General features: G+C 39.1%; 1 non-coding gene and 1 pseudogene across 1 annotated transcript; one reads left to right on the top strand and one right to left on the bottom strand.

The window, feature by feature from the left end:
- Window positions 1–2,529: 2,529 nt before the first annotated feature.
- Window positions 2,530–15,175, top strand: LOC122697835 (annotated as a pseudogene).
- Window positions 7,649–7,750, bottom strand: LOC122697870. The gene has a single exon (XR_006342202.1). It is a non-coding gene; the product is annotated as a U6 spliceosomal RNA (small nuclear RNA).
- Window positions 15,176–15,534: the final 359 nt, after the last annotated feature.

The raw sequence follows: 15,534 nt of genomic DNA, 5'->3' as shown, positions 1-15,534 counted from the left end.
TCATGGGCAGCTCTGTGTTCCCAGCACCTATGTGCCAGCAGTGAGCACTTGCAGACATGGGAGCTCACTCCAGGCTCCGTGTCCAGAGTTTTTACTGGGGCTCCATCGCCAAGGAATGACTGAGGGTCTGTACAGCTGATCTCAGGCTCAAACCTCTCTAGAGGTGTAGCTGATACTGCATGACCAAAACCCCCATCCTGAATCACATCATTCTTGTGACTCAAAGTTTTTACTCTAAATCACACTGTTGACATCCCTGTCAGGCTGGCCCAAGACCCTCACAAAAACAAAAGCACTTTTCTCAGTATTAACCTTTGACATCTTTAAACCTAAGGGTTTAGAGAGGAACTTCCAGGAAACAAGGGCAAAGTCCAGACTTCCTTTTGAATGAGGCTGAGCCCTTCACTACACAGCCGGGTGGCTGGTTTTCCTTGACCAGGCTCCCTCGTTGTTACTTCACAATAAGAAAATGTGAAGTGACAAACATTTGTAAACCATTTATCTTCTTCTGGTCTCTCTCTGAAAATTTTTTTTTTCTTTTTTGCATTATCTCCCTTAATTCTAGTGCAACTCCATGAGGTAGACACTAGTTTGAATGGCATTATGGAGAGAAGTGAAATAAGGCTTGCCTAAAGATTACTACCTCATGATGCACTCATCTGACAGGGTAGTAAATTAATTCTCAAAATTCTCCAAGCAAGGCTTCAGCAATATGTGAACCGTGAAATTCCAGATGTTCAAGCTTGTTTTAAAAATGCAGAGGAAAAAAAAAAATAAATAAATAAAAATGCAGAGGGACCAGAGATCAAATTCCCAAAATCCACTGGATCTTCGAAAAAGCAAGAGAGTTCCAAGAAAAATATATTTCTGCTTCATTGACTATGCCAAAGCCTTCAACTGTGTGGATCACAATAAACTGAGGAAAATTCTGAAAGAGATGGGAATAACAGTCCACCTGACCTGCCTCTTGAGAAACCTGTATGCAGGTAAGGAAGCAACAGTTAGAACTGGACAGGGAACAACAGACTGGTTCCAAATAAGAAAAGGAGTATGTCAAGGCTGTATATTGTCACCCTGCTTATTTATCTTAGATGCAGAGTACATCATGAGAAACGCTGGGCTAAAAGAAACACAAGTTGGAATCAAGATTGCCGGGAGAAAGATCAATAATCATAGATTTGCAGATGACACCACTCTTATGGCATAAAGTGAAGAGGAACTAAAAAGTCTCTTGATGAAAGTGAAAGAGGAGAGTGAAAAAGTTGGCTTGAAGCTCAAGATTCAGAAAACTAAAATCATGGCATGTGGTCCCATCACCTCATGGAAAAGAGATGGGGAAACAGTGGAAACAGTGTCAGACTTTATTTTTGGGGGCTCCAGAATCACTGTGGATGGTGACTGCAGCCATGAAATTAAAAGATGCTTACTGCTTGGAAGGAAAGTTATGACCACCATAGATAGCATATTAAAAAGCAGAGACATTATATTGTCAACAAAAGTCCATTTGGTCAAGGCAATGGTTTTTCCAGTGGTCATGTATGGATGTGAGAGTTGGACTGTGAAGAAAGCTGAGCACCAAAAAATCGATGCTTTTGAACTGTGGTGTTGGAGATGACTCTTGAGAGTCCCTTGGACTACAAGGAGATCCAACCAGTCCATCCTAAAGGAGATCAGTGCTGGGTGTTCATTGGAAGGACTGATGCTGAAGCTGAGACTCCAGTCCTTTGGCCACTTCATGTGAAGAGTTGACTCACTGAAAATGACCCTGATGCTGCGAGGGATTGGGGGCAGGAGTAGAAGGGGACAACAAGAGGATGAGATGGCTGGATGGCATCACCAACTTGATGTGCATGAATTTGAGTAAACTCCGGGAGTTGGTGATGGACAAGGAGGCCTGGTGTGCTGCAATTCATGGGATCTCAAAGGTTGGACATTACTGAGTGACTGAACTGAACTGAACTGACTGATAAGTATTAATAGCAACATAGGGACACATACTACTAAAGTTATAGTGAATAGAGAAAGACATAGAATATAGTAGGAAGAAGTGAAAGTATGGGAAGTCAGCAATGGTAGTAAAGTAAAGGGCAGTATTGCCTTGTGAGGAAGCAAGGTTCTCAAAGTTTCTTGTAATACCAAGAAGGAGCCAGATGTGAGGAATTAGCTTAATTTGTATACCAGAGACTACCAGAAAATTTAAGTTCCTAAAAATATTATGATGCTAAAACCCACAGTTTAGACAGAGAATAGGGTAGGGTAGGATATATAGACATTCAAAACTCATCATTGTTTAGTGCATCAGGCACTCAAGGACCACCCTCACTGAAGTGTTTCTCTATTGCTCAACCTACAGGTACCAGCATGGAGAATGAGATAGCTCTACCCCACAGGCAGTTGAACCCTACTTTTATGGCCTCATGGCTTTCCTTAAGAGGCATTGGATGCAGCAGATTTCCTCCATCCCATCCCATCCGGCTGACTCCCCACGGTCAACAGGAGTGCTCACCCTGGGATCATACCTCAGTCCCCATGGCTCCAGCTCTCAGCTTCCGTGGACACCAGTGGACTTACAACCCTGTCCGAGGTATGAAAGGCAGCAGCATGGCTTGTCTATGTGGTTCTCACTCCGTTCAGACGGTCACAGGTTAGTTAGTTCACCCCCAAGAGCTTCAAATGACTCCCCCATTCCAGTGGACGGCCATGTACGTGGGGATCTCTCCATTGCACTTCAGCTCCCTCACCCCCAGGTGCAGGCTGGTCCCACATGCTTTCCTTCTTCTTTCCCCTTCCTCCTTGTCCCTTCTTTCCTTTCTCCTACTGAGTTCTGTGTGGATCTGGATATTCCACCTCAGTAGTCAGGGCGTCCTGCCAGTATTCACCTGGTCTTCTGTGAGAACTGCTGCGTCTTTAGAAGTTCTGATGAAAAAAAAAAAAAAAGAAAGACGTTCTTGATGCATTGGTGGAGAGAGGTGTACCCACTTCCACCTACCCCTCTGTCATCTTGTCCACCCCCTTTTGTGGATGTATTAGAAACCAATTTCCCTTTCTATTAAGTAACATTGTCATCAACACACATGTTTAACTTGTGCTTTTTGAGGAGAACACAGGTAAGTTCCATTCACTTCAGTTGAGTCATTCATTCAGTCATGTCCGAATCTTTGTGACCCCATGGAGTGTGCCACGCTAGGCTTCCCTGTACATCGCCGACACCCAGAGTTTACTCAAACTCATGTCCGTGAGTCGGTATGCCACTCGAAGATGTCCAGTCTCACAGAGATTATTTTTTTTTGAGATTTCTTATAATTGAGATCGTATTGTATTTTTCTTTGTCTGACTTAGTTTACATAGTGTAATGCCCTCTAGTTTCATCCATGTTGCAATAATTGGAAGGATTTCTTTCTTTATCTAATGGCTAAATCATATTTACCTATATATGTCATATCACATTGCTTTAATCCATTGACCTATTGAAAGATACTCAGGTTGTTCCTATACCAAGGCTACTGTGCATGATGCTGCAATGAACATGGGAATACAGATCTCTCTTTGAGACAATGATTTCATTTCCTTTGACTATATATCCAGAAGTGGGATAATGGATCACATAAAAGTTCTCTTTGAAATTTCTTGAGGAACCTCCACAATATTTTACCCTGGGAGTTGCACCAGTGTGCATCCCTACCAACAGTTCATAAGCACTCCTTTTTCTCCACATCCTCAACAAGATTTGTCATTTCTTACATTATTGGTACTAGCCATTCAAACATGGAAGAGGTGATATCTCTTGTGCTTTTGATCTGCATTCCGTTTGATTATTAGCAATGCTGAGCATCTTTTCATATACCTCTTGACCATCAATATGTCTTATTAATGGGAAAATGTCTATTCTTTAAAGTTGTAACATACAAATGTTTAATATATTCCAATATACAAAACTCTGTTGCCTACCTATATATCAACAATGAACTATCAGAAAGTTGAATAAAGAAAACAAGCCCAATTACTATTGCATCACAAAAAGATAAAACACTTCAAAATAAACTTAAGAAATGTGTTGAAAGATTTTATACAAAACTTTAAGATATTGATCTTGAGAAGGAAACAGCAACCCACCCCAGTATTCTTGCCTAGAAAATCCCATGGACAGAGGAGCTTGGTGCAGGCTACTGTCCATGGGGTCGCAAAGAGTCGGGCATGACTGAGCAACTTCTGTTCCCTAGTACATTGATAAGAGAAATTTAAAAAGAGCTAAAGATATGTAAAGCTAGGTTGTCTCTTCAATGTGTTTCTTGAGGTAGGATTTGTATTACTATAACCTTCCCTCTTAGAACTGCTCTTGTTGCATCCTATAGGTTTTAGATCATCATGTTTTCATTGTAATCTGTTTCTAGGAATGTTTAGATTTCCCTTATTTCTTTGGTAACCTGTTTACTATGTAGAAATGTGTTGCTGAACCTCCATGTGTTTGTGTTTTTTAAAGTTTTTTTTTTTTTTTCCTATAATCTATATCTAGTCTCCTAGTGTTGTGGTCAGAGAAAATGCTTGATATAATTTCAATTTCCTTAAATTTACTGAGGTTTGATTTATAACCCAAAATGAGGAAAATGCTTCATGTGAACTTGAGAAGAAAGTGTATTCTGCATTTGATGGGATGTTCTGAAGATATCAGTTAGGTCTGTTTGCTCTAATATTTCCTTATAGGCTTATTTTCCTTATTAATTTTCTGTTTTGTTGATCTGCCCATTGGTATAGGTGCAGTGTTGACATGCCCTAATATTTGTGTGTTACTGTCAATTTCCCCTTTTGTGTCAGTTAGTGTTTTCCTCGTGTATTGAGGTGCTCCTATGTTGGCTACATAAATATTTAAAATTGTTTTGCCTTTTTCTTGGACTAACCCTTGATCATTTGGTTGTGTCCTTCTTTCTCTCTTATAACAGTTCTTATTTTAAGGTCTATTTTTTCTAATACGAGAATTGCCAATCCAGCTTTCTTTTGATTTCCATTTGCACGGAATATCTTTTTCCATCCTCTCACTTTCAGTCTATATATGTCTCTAGGACTGAAGTCAGTCTCTTGTAGACAGCATATATATGAGTCTTATTTTTGTATCCATTCATCCAGTCTGTGACTTTTGGTAAGAATGGGAGAAGATAATAGCAAGTAAAACAGCTGATAAAGGATCACTTTCCAAAATACAAGCAGCTCAACAAGTCAGTCATCAAAAGCAAAGGCAAGAGCTGCAAAAATAAACTAGTGAGACCACATCAAACTCAAAACCTTCTGCATAGTAAAAGAAGCCATCAGTAAAATTAAATGGCAACCTATAGAATGAAAAAAAAATATTTGCAAATCAGATATTTGGTAAGGACTTCATATCAAGTTTATATAAGAGACTCATGTAACTCAGTAGGAAAAAATCAAACAACTCAAATTATTAAATGAGCAAAGGAAGAGTAAGTGTTTTGAAAAATCTGAAAATTAGATAGTAGATGGGAGACACTAAGTTTTTCCTTCCAGAACAAAAATCTACGTCTTCCTGGCAGTGCTTTCTTTATTTCCAATCACCTGTTTGGTGATTGAAGTTCACAGTATACATCCTTCACTCAATACCAATCACTGTACACTGAGCTATGTGTGCTAAGAATAGCCCTACTAACTATAAAAAACTAATCATTGCTTACTTAATCTGAGGCATCTAAAATCCAAGGTGATTTTCAGAATTTTCCACTCCATTGTTTTCTACATTCTATTTAAAAATTGAAACACCTAGTAAGGAGTGAGTAGGGGACCTCAATAATACATGGGTAGAAAGTTATTTAAAACTGGGAACATTACTGGATTACAATTTGGGGGACTGTTTTTTTACTAATCCTATTGTAATTTTGTTCCCTTTAATTCTCTGATATACTAGGTTGATATTTATTTAAAATAGTAATACAGCCACTATGGAGAACAGGGTGAAGATTCCTTAAAAAACTAGAAATATAACTGCCATATGACCGAGCAATCCCACTGCTGGGCATACACACTGAGGAAACCTGAATTGAAAGAGACACGTGTACTCCAATGTTCATCGCTGCACAGTTTATAATAGCCAGGACATGGAAGCAACCCAGATGCCCATCAGCAGACGAATGATGAGAAAGCTGTGGAACATATACACAATGGCTTATTACTCAGCCTGTGAAAAGAATATATTTAAATCAATTCTAAAGAGGAAGATGAAACTGGAGCCTATTATACAGAGTGAATTAAGCCAGGAAGAACACCACCAATACAGTATACTAACATATATATATATATGGACTTTAGAAAGATGTTAATGATAAGCCTGTATGTGAGACAGCAAAAGACACAAAGATGTATAAAAGAGTCTTTTGGATTTGTGGGCGAGGCGAGGGTGGGCTGACTTGGGAGAATGGCATTGAACCATGTATATTATCACATGTGACACGAATCGCCAGTCCAGGTTCGATGCACGATCCAGGGTGCTTGGGGCTGGTGCACTGGGATGACCCAGAAGGATGGGATGAGGAGGGAGGTGGGAGCAGAGTTCAGAATGGGGAGCCCATGTACACCCATGGTTTATTCCTGCCAATGTATGGCAAAACCAATACAATATTGTAAAGTAATTAGCCTCCAATTAAAATAACAAAACAAAATAAAATAGTAATACCAACATAGAGACACATAGCACTCAAGTCAGAGTAGATTGAGAAAGACAAAGCTTATGAGGCAGGAGGTGAAATCACAGAAAATTAGCGATGGTATCAAATGAAGGGGCAGTATTGCCTAGAAAGAAAGCAGAGTTCTCTAATTTTTTGGAGACAACATGAACAAGCCAGTTGGGAGCCAACCAGCTCAAGCTGTATACCAGAAACTTCACCAGAAGGAAAATGAAGTTCATAAAAGTATGCTGATGCGGAACACCAAAATCCAGACAGTAAGCGAATAGTAGATACTGAAAACTACTCAGAGATTTAGACATGGAAGCAAATACACTAATGAGCATCAGAAAAATGAAAGCTCAAAAGGGTCTAAAAAGTACATCGTAAAGAGACTTGGTAGTCTGATCAAAAGAATAAGAGAATCAAATTAGACCCCAAAATAGAAAGACTTGTGCACATGATAGAACCAGAGAATGGTCAGGAGAGAACGTTTCGGACCTAGTGGACCAGTGCACAGAAGCCTCCAGCATCAGGAACAGAAACCCTGTACAGGACTCATGACTGTGCGATCTGGGAACGGCCTCAGTTTCAGAGTTTGGGCGCTATACCGCCTAAAGGCGAATGCAGACCAGGACTATAGCTTGCTGTGACACTGAGTCACAGACAATAGTGTTTGTTAGCTTACTTTTCTCATTCAACTATAAAGTTAATGAATCACTAACCAATGATAATTGACACCATCAGTTTCCAGTCAGATCCTCTTTAGTCATAAAATGGACATCTGAACCTGTTATATGATCCCCAATAACAGTTTTAATCATTAAATTTATTGATGTTTAATTGAAAGCTAATTGCTTTACAATACTGTACTGCTTTCGGCCAAACATCAACATGAGTCAGCCATGGGTTTACCTATGTTGCCTCAGTCTTGAACCTCCTTCCCACCTTGCTTCCCATCGGACCCCTCGAAGCTGTTACAGAAAAATGTGGAAGGCTTCACAAATTTGAGTGTCATCCTTGGGCCGGGGCCATGCTAATCTTCTCAGTATTATTCCAATTTTTTAACATATATGCTACCAAATAAACACACAAATAACACTTTAACAGAAAAAATAATCATATGGTTAGTCATCTACCAACAAATGGTCAATTACATTAAGAATTAGGGTATTCTGTTATATTTACTGCCACTTATAAAATTGAATTTTATAAGGTCCAAAGTTCCATGTAGGAATTAAGCATATATTTATTTATTACGCATGTATATATGCACAGAAATATATGCACACAAATATATCTATGTTATACAACTATTATTCTCCTTGCCTATCACAATAAGATCTTTAGCTGATGAGAGAGACAGTCCCAAATTTCTCCAACTTATATGTCTTCTTTTTGAGAACAACTGCTTTGATTTTCATCACCTAATTTTAAAATAACCATTTTATTCTTAGATAACATGCCCCTTTAAAGTAACTAAGAGCAGAGAAAACCTAGTAAATGCTGATATCTTATCCTTCATTAAATTACCACTCTTCTAGTAAACTGGAAAAAGAATCATGTTTAGATCTCATTCACCAGGATAAAATCCGTATTTTATCAGTTCTCTTGTCCAGACTCAATTCTTGTATACTTCAGTCTTAAATTCTGCTTACTTACAAAGGACGGACAGGAAAATTAATATTAAAATCATGCTTGCAAGAGTCAATGATTTTATGCTTCTGTTGGCCAAAGGTAGGGCCAGGAATAATTTCTGAAATATTACAACACATCAAGGAAGCATGAAGGTCTAGTTCTCCTATCAAAGAGGAGATGTTTGGAGATGGTTCAAAAACTCAGCCACATGGTGGTCAGGATGTGCTCCCGACTGGAGAGATGGATTTTCTCCCTGAAACCTCACAGTCAGGAAAGGCCAGGCGTGTCCGCAGAGCCAGTGACAGGGTCCTGGGTGCTGAGAGGTAAGACTCTTGGACATTTACCTGCCATTGTCTCAAAGAAACAAATGTAATGAGAAGATTAAGGATGCATAAAATTAGAAGAGCTGTCAAGTTCCCTAGAAGAACGTCTAGCCAGGAGAACCAGGCCTCCACACTGATAATTGTCAAAGATATTAATAGTAAGTATTTTATGGACAGAGCATAACAAGTGGATAAAACCAGTGTTCTAGGGTCACTGCTGTTTTTCAGTCAAAGACAAAATTTTTTCGCGTTAAGCTGAGTCATCACAGCTCCTGATGTGGTCCTGGTTACACACATGCAGACCGAGAGCCCACAGGCATGTGTGATGTGACATCAGGAAGTGAACAGATGACTGCTTGGTGCCCAGTCACCTCCATCTGCTAATAATGGGACCTGGGAAAATTATTTGTCCTCTCCAAGGCATTGCATCTTCATTAACATAACTTGATGATCATAGTGAAGATGAAGGCTATCTCACAGGGTTACTGTGAAAGGCAAATTTTAAGATGTGTTAAAGCTTTTGGGAAAGTATCAAAGACATGCATGGGGTTACGAAGGTGAGTTAGCAGATCCAAGGTGCAGTATCCTTTTTCTCTTAGTATTCTCTCTGTACTCAATAGTAGCGATCAGTCAGTCAGAGTTTACTCTTACCCAAGCGTGATGGTAAACCACACAAAACAACTGTACACTTCTTGCCATTTCAGTGTCTAAAATTCTAACATTAGTCATTGTAGAGTGAAAAAATTAGAAACCCCTAGAGGGCCTCTCTGGTCAGAGTCTGCAGGTCCCAACATTAAACTGTCTTTTTTTTTTTAATGTTTATCAATATTTATTGACATCTTGAGTAGCAAACAAAGCAGTCACGTAAAATTTTGACACTTAATTACAAATGGTTACACAAACAGTGATACTTCCTGATGTGTCACAGTAAGAAGTACAGGTCATCATCTGAAGAGTATTCTCTCTATTAATGTTGGAATGATGCTTCCCTGGGGTCTCAGAGAGTAAAGACTGCCCGCAATGCAGCAAACCTGGGTTTGTTTAAACTGTCTTAAAAGAATGGCCTAAATACTCTGGCTCAGATTAAGTTCCAAACGTTTGCAGACCACAGAAGTACTTCTGGGACAATACAAAAATGCAGGGAGTAACCTACTTCTCCAACTATCTATCTGTGCAGATATCATCATCCATCTAAATTCACACAGAGGGCGCTCCTTCTTCCCCAGCCCAGCTACTACAGCACCAACTCCTGCTCAGGGCAACAGGGAAAGAGAAGGCTTCCCTCCACAGGATGGAGTTGATAACCTCAGGTGACTAGATCATCAGAATGGCTCATGTTTTTATTTAAGGAGGGTCCTGCCTGCTCCTGCTGCTGGTCCTGTCAAATCTGCTCCTGTGCCAAGGCAATGTATGCATGCCTGGGGTCCTGACGTGTTTGGCCTCCCCCTGAAATTCCTTAGAAAAGTGTTTAGCCATGCCTCCAGGCTGTCCCATGACATGCATAACCTTACCACAATAATGTTCAATGAGTTTGTAACTACTGTGGTGGTGGTGGTTTAGTTGCTAAGTCGGTTCCGACTCCTGGGACCCCATGGACTGTAGCCTGCCAGGCTCCCAAAAGTTACCTTCCTGTAAGTGACTGGGCCATGCTATCCTTTAAACAAGAGGGCTGCATCAGCCAAAGTTCAAATAACACACTCTCTAGGTTAAAGACGCCGTCAGCTCATAAGATGTGGAAATCGAAGAAAGGACCAGTTTTGTGAAATCTGAAAGATTCCTAAGAAGTGCAATAACTTTTTCAATTTCCTTTCATTCATTTTCTTTTTTAAATTTCCAAAATAAATGATTTTGTATTTGTCAGCTAGGAATGCCATAAAAGAATACAATAGACTCAGTGGAATAAACACCAGCAATTTATTTCCTCACAGCTCTGGGGGCTAGAAGTCCCAGATCAGGCACCAGCAAGGTGAGGTTCTGGTAAGAACTCTTTCTTCCCAGGATGGCTTCTCCGTGCGTCCTCACACAGGGTGGGGGGTGGGGAAGACAGACAGAGGAAAGGACACACAGACACAGAGACAGAAGAGAAAATTCTCTGGTGTTTCGCTTCATGGAGACACTAAACCTATTGGATGAGTGTTGCACCCTAAGAGCTCATTTAACCTAAACGGGCTATGATCGTGGCTCAGATGGTAAAGAATCTGCCCACAATGGGAGAGACCTGGGTTCTATCCCTGGGTCTGTAAGATTCCCTGGAGGAGGGAACGGCAAGCCACTCCAGTATTCTTGCCTGAGAAATCCCATGGACAGAGGAGTCTGGACGGCTATAGACCATGGTGTGCCAAAAAGTCGGAATCCTTTTCAAAACAGCATACTTTGGCAGTTCGGGCTCTAACATATGAATTTAAAGAACACACATTCAGTCCATAATACTACCTGACTAAAGCACTTTTAGGTGGGACTGGGGAAAAGGAAGCATGTTGATTTTCTGTTCCTTCAGTGTGTCTCTGGGTTTTTTCTCCAGGCTCAGAGTAAATAGCCAATAAATGAGAACTGCTCTGCAGTGAACTGCGTGGATGGAACATGTTAAACAAAGCTGAATCCCGGTCACAAAAACGAATACTGGTAGTTTTTTTAATGCTACAAATTATTGTTTAAGATTTGCAGTGAATAGGTTTAGAATTATAGTCGAAGGGGAGTTTACAATTGGAAACAACTATTCTCTTTCTGATGAAGGTATTTGAAAGTTGTATGTTAATTCTTTTAGGCCAATCAAGGAGCACACAGTAAAGCAGATAGATAATAAAAGGCGGTGCTAAAGGTTTCTATTAAATTCTCGAAGTTCTTTTTACTCACTAGTTTTTGTTTCATCTTCCTCTTTTGACTGTCCATTTTTTTCCATCTCTTCCAAGTCATCTCTTCAAATGTTCATAATTTCCGCTAAAGACTAGTTTTTGTCTATCAAAATGTTAGGTAGATTTTTCTATTCATTATTCTCAGTTCATTCCTTAGTATTTCCTATAACTTTATGCCATGTTTTTCTGACGTCCCATTTTGTCACTATAAACAACATTGTATTCTGTACTTGGGATGAACACTAAGCTTTTTGGTGAGCGGGTTCAGAGATAAGTCAGAGTCATAACTGTATTACTCCTTATAAGGGAATATATTGGCTCTAACCCACTGTAAACAAGAGATTAAATGGTTAAATATCAATGCATGCATGCATTCTAAGTCACTTCAGTTGTGTCCAACGCTTTGCAACCCTACTGACTGTAGCCCAACAGGCTTCTCTGTCCATATTTGCCAGGCGAGAGTCCAGGAGTGTGCTGCTGTACCCTCTCACAAGGGGTGCTCCTCACCAAGGGATCAAACCTGAGTCTTCTTATATCTCCTGCATTGGCAGGAATGTTCTTTACCACTACCGTCACGTGGGAAGCACCAACTATTGGTAAAAAGTACTATATTTGGTTCAAATATTAAAAAAAAAAAGATAATGATAAAATAGAGATGGGAAAAGTTGGAACTTAGAAAAGTTAGATGTAAAATAATTTTTATAGAGAGAATGTATAGAAAAAGTAGGAAAAGAATGACTTTCAAATTTTGTGATGCTCCCCTGTTAAAAAAATTACATATCTATCAAACATGTTAATGTTCTGGTAAGGGATTTATCTACTGAATGCCCAACAATCTTAACTAATTGCCTAATCATTTTCAGAATGAAAAGTATTCCCAGAGTAAACTGGAGTATATCAATGGCACCAGCATCTGCCATACCAATTCCCTCCAAGCTCCTGAAGAAAGCGAAAAAGCCCAACAAATGAACATGAGTCTTTCACCTGGGTTTTTCACTGGATCAGATGAGACAGTATGTAGCTTACCAAGCTCCAGATGTTTAGACATAATTAATGGTAACTGTACATGCAAATACGGTGGAAGAACTGTTAGCAGTTGAAGAGAAATTATATTATGCAGTTGATGAAGAATGAATGAAATCATGGGATGATCTGTAGTAGCAAAATAAACAACAGATCTATAAATTGTCCATGCAGACAAGTTTAGTTCAACCAATGCATCAGACACAGGATTGCAGCCTTTATACTGTACGAAAACAGGAAATGAATGGGAACGTCCATGTGTAAAATATGAGATTGTAAAATTCATGAATATGTAAGAAACACACCCCAGTTTTGAGTACCCTTGTTACTAGTGACTCGTACGTGGGAGTCCTATACTGCACCACTTGAGCCAGCGTGTCTGCCTTTCAAGGCTCTCCTGATTCTGCTTCTGCTCTCTGACACCTCCTTCATTCATCATTCTCAATGACTCCTCTGTCACCTTATATTTTTAATTTGTAAGTCTCGCCCACAATGGCCTATATAACATTGCTTTGCTTCTCATGGCCACAACAATTGTCTCTGTTCTGAGCATAGCACAGTTTACATATCCAGCCTCAATCATTTATGGCAGCTCCAATATTTCAACATTATAATCTCCCTTTGTGAGTTCCTACATTATCCTTTGTCCTAATATTATTTAAAATATTTTCACATCAATCCCCCCTTAAATACTATCTTCTCTCTCTACAATTTTCTTAATGATACCAGCAATCTTTTCCTCTGTTAAGCTCATTAATAATGAGGATGATCAAGTAAAGAAAAAGTTCAAAAACGAGGAGGAGGAGGGACTTTTCAATAAGCTTGAATTTAAATGTCTTTGAGAGTTACTACAAGTCCATACGTTTTACTAAGCACTTTATGTGCATTACTATATTTCATCCTATTCCGTTCTCTAGTCTTTACCACTAAAACAGTTCATGGCTGCAAAGAAATCAAGCATATTAACTGCCCCCTGGCATTTTCATGCTCAATTCTACTAGTAGTAGTGAACTAGGGGGAAAACCCTCCATTGTGAATCCCACCGATGCTGTTACTAAAGACAACATTGTGCCATTTTCTGCCCAGACACAAGTCAACAAGACAGACTCTTCTGATACCAGCATGGGGGCTGGTGTTGGGATCAACTGAGGAAAGAAAGCCTGTTTAGGAATGTCATGTCTTCTTCATTGTTTCTTTGTTGTAACAACATAAAACAAATTACCAATCAAAAATCAATATGAATGACTCATCTGATTAATTAATACAAAAGAATCACTGGGTGACAATGATGTAGGCACAGGCAGAATGCCTCTTTCCTGGGTCAGGTACTGCAGACACATACTGACTTGTCATAATATACCTAAATTTCTCTCATGCAAATATAAAAACACCAAAGAACTCACTGAGTGGGTGGTAGAATTTCAGAGGAAAAATGAACATTCTTCATGTTATAAATTAGAACTCATCAGAAGAATTAGTTCCTAAAATAATCCAGAATTTTATTAATTCAGCAAAGTGTGAACTAATAGCTTACATTTTATAATTTTGCAACTTTTACTACCTTCAAAATTCTGCATACACATAGGAATAAGCAAAAGTCTTTTAGGTCAGCTGCTTGAGCAAAGATCACATGTTACCAAAAACCACTGAATTATGATTATTTCAATGAGACTGTTTCTTATGTTTGCTTAGAATGCAGACCTATCTAGGTGGATACTCATGTTTCAGTACCTCTGGAATAGTCCTCTGTATTATCTAATCGTGGACCAGTGGATTAAGAATTTCATCTCAGATGCTATTCTATCAAATGCAAAAGAGTATATTAAAAAGTCATACAAAGTTCAAACAATATTAGAGAGGCGATTCACCCAGGTGAGCATCCTGCAGAGGGCTTTCTTGCTTTGTATATGAATGAAAGAGGTGACCTCTGTAATACATAAGGAGTTTTGAAGTCTTTCATTTTGTAAGTAAAAGATTCATGAATTCTATACGCTAGACTGCTACTACATAAAGCAGGAGCCTAGTCATTCAGAGTGATAGATTCTACTGTAAGGAATCAGAATTTCACTGTAATTTTTGACATGTGCATCCTTCCCTGCATTGCACACAATTCCACCAAAAGTTTGCCTCTTCCTGAGCACAGGTGGTTGAAATATTTTCAAGAGTAACAGAACTAGAGAACAGAATTTCCAAGCTCAGAATTTTTCTCAAAGTATCCCAGGACATCTGCTATTGAAATCCACTTGTCTTCTCTCTCTGTTCTCCTCAAATCAAAGGATGAGATTGGGAAGGAAGAACAGAGAAAGTTAAAACTAAACTTGAGTTATGCTTCTACATTTTAGATTCCTAATTGTTTTCTCATAAGGTGGCTCCAAAATCCATATCTAGAGAGTTTTATATTCGTATGTCTTCCCCAAATCTTAATTTGATAATTATAAGAGACAAAGATAAGCAAATACTAATAAAGTGCATAAGAAGTCATTATTTTTTGGGTATTCAGATGGTTCTTCCAGTCAGGCGGAAGTTGTCTGAGGATCGCATGTACTGGTCAGGATTCCCAGCAATCGTGTCCAGCAAGGAAGATGTGCATCATTCTACCTTTTATAAAGTGTTCAAGTGCCGGAGCAGGGATTCCCGTACAGTTGACATGTACACCAAGATCCTGGCATGCTGAATCAGTGACGAGTGCTAAATCCACATCCATTCCATCCAGCTCTGAGATGGTCCTAATGATCTATCCCATACCAAGCTTCTTTGAAATTTACAGCTTTCTCATGCATGCTCTGTGAAATGGGTCTCCTCTTAAAAAAAAATAAACACAGACTCAGCAGAGATGTCAAATCTAAGAGGGTAATTTGTTAACATTTCTTATTTTCATTTAATTGAAAATCAAAAGAAATTCTACCCCTACAATTGAGAGAATGAAGTTCCTATTAAAATTGTCACAAATAGCAGAAGCTGGCATAACAAAGAAGACCATTAAGAGATTACATAGAATCACAGAAAATTATTTTGGGTCAAGTTATTAGAATA

This window comes from Cervus elaphus, chromosome 7 (genome assembly GCF_910594005.1).
Source record: "Cervus elaphus chromosome 7, mCerEla1.1, whole genome shotgun sequence".
Classification (NCBI taxonomy): Eukaryota; Metazoa; Chordata; class Mammalia; order Artiodactyla; family Cervidae; genus Cervus; species Cervus elaphus.
Note: the sequence above shows the minus strand (reverse complement) of the source record. Positions and strands in the feature narration are given on the sequence as shown.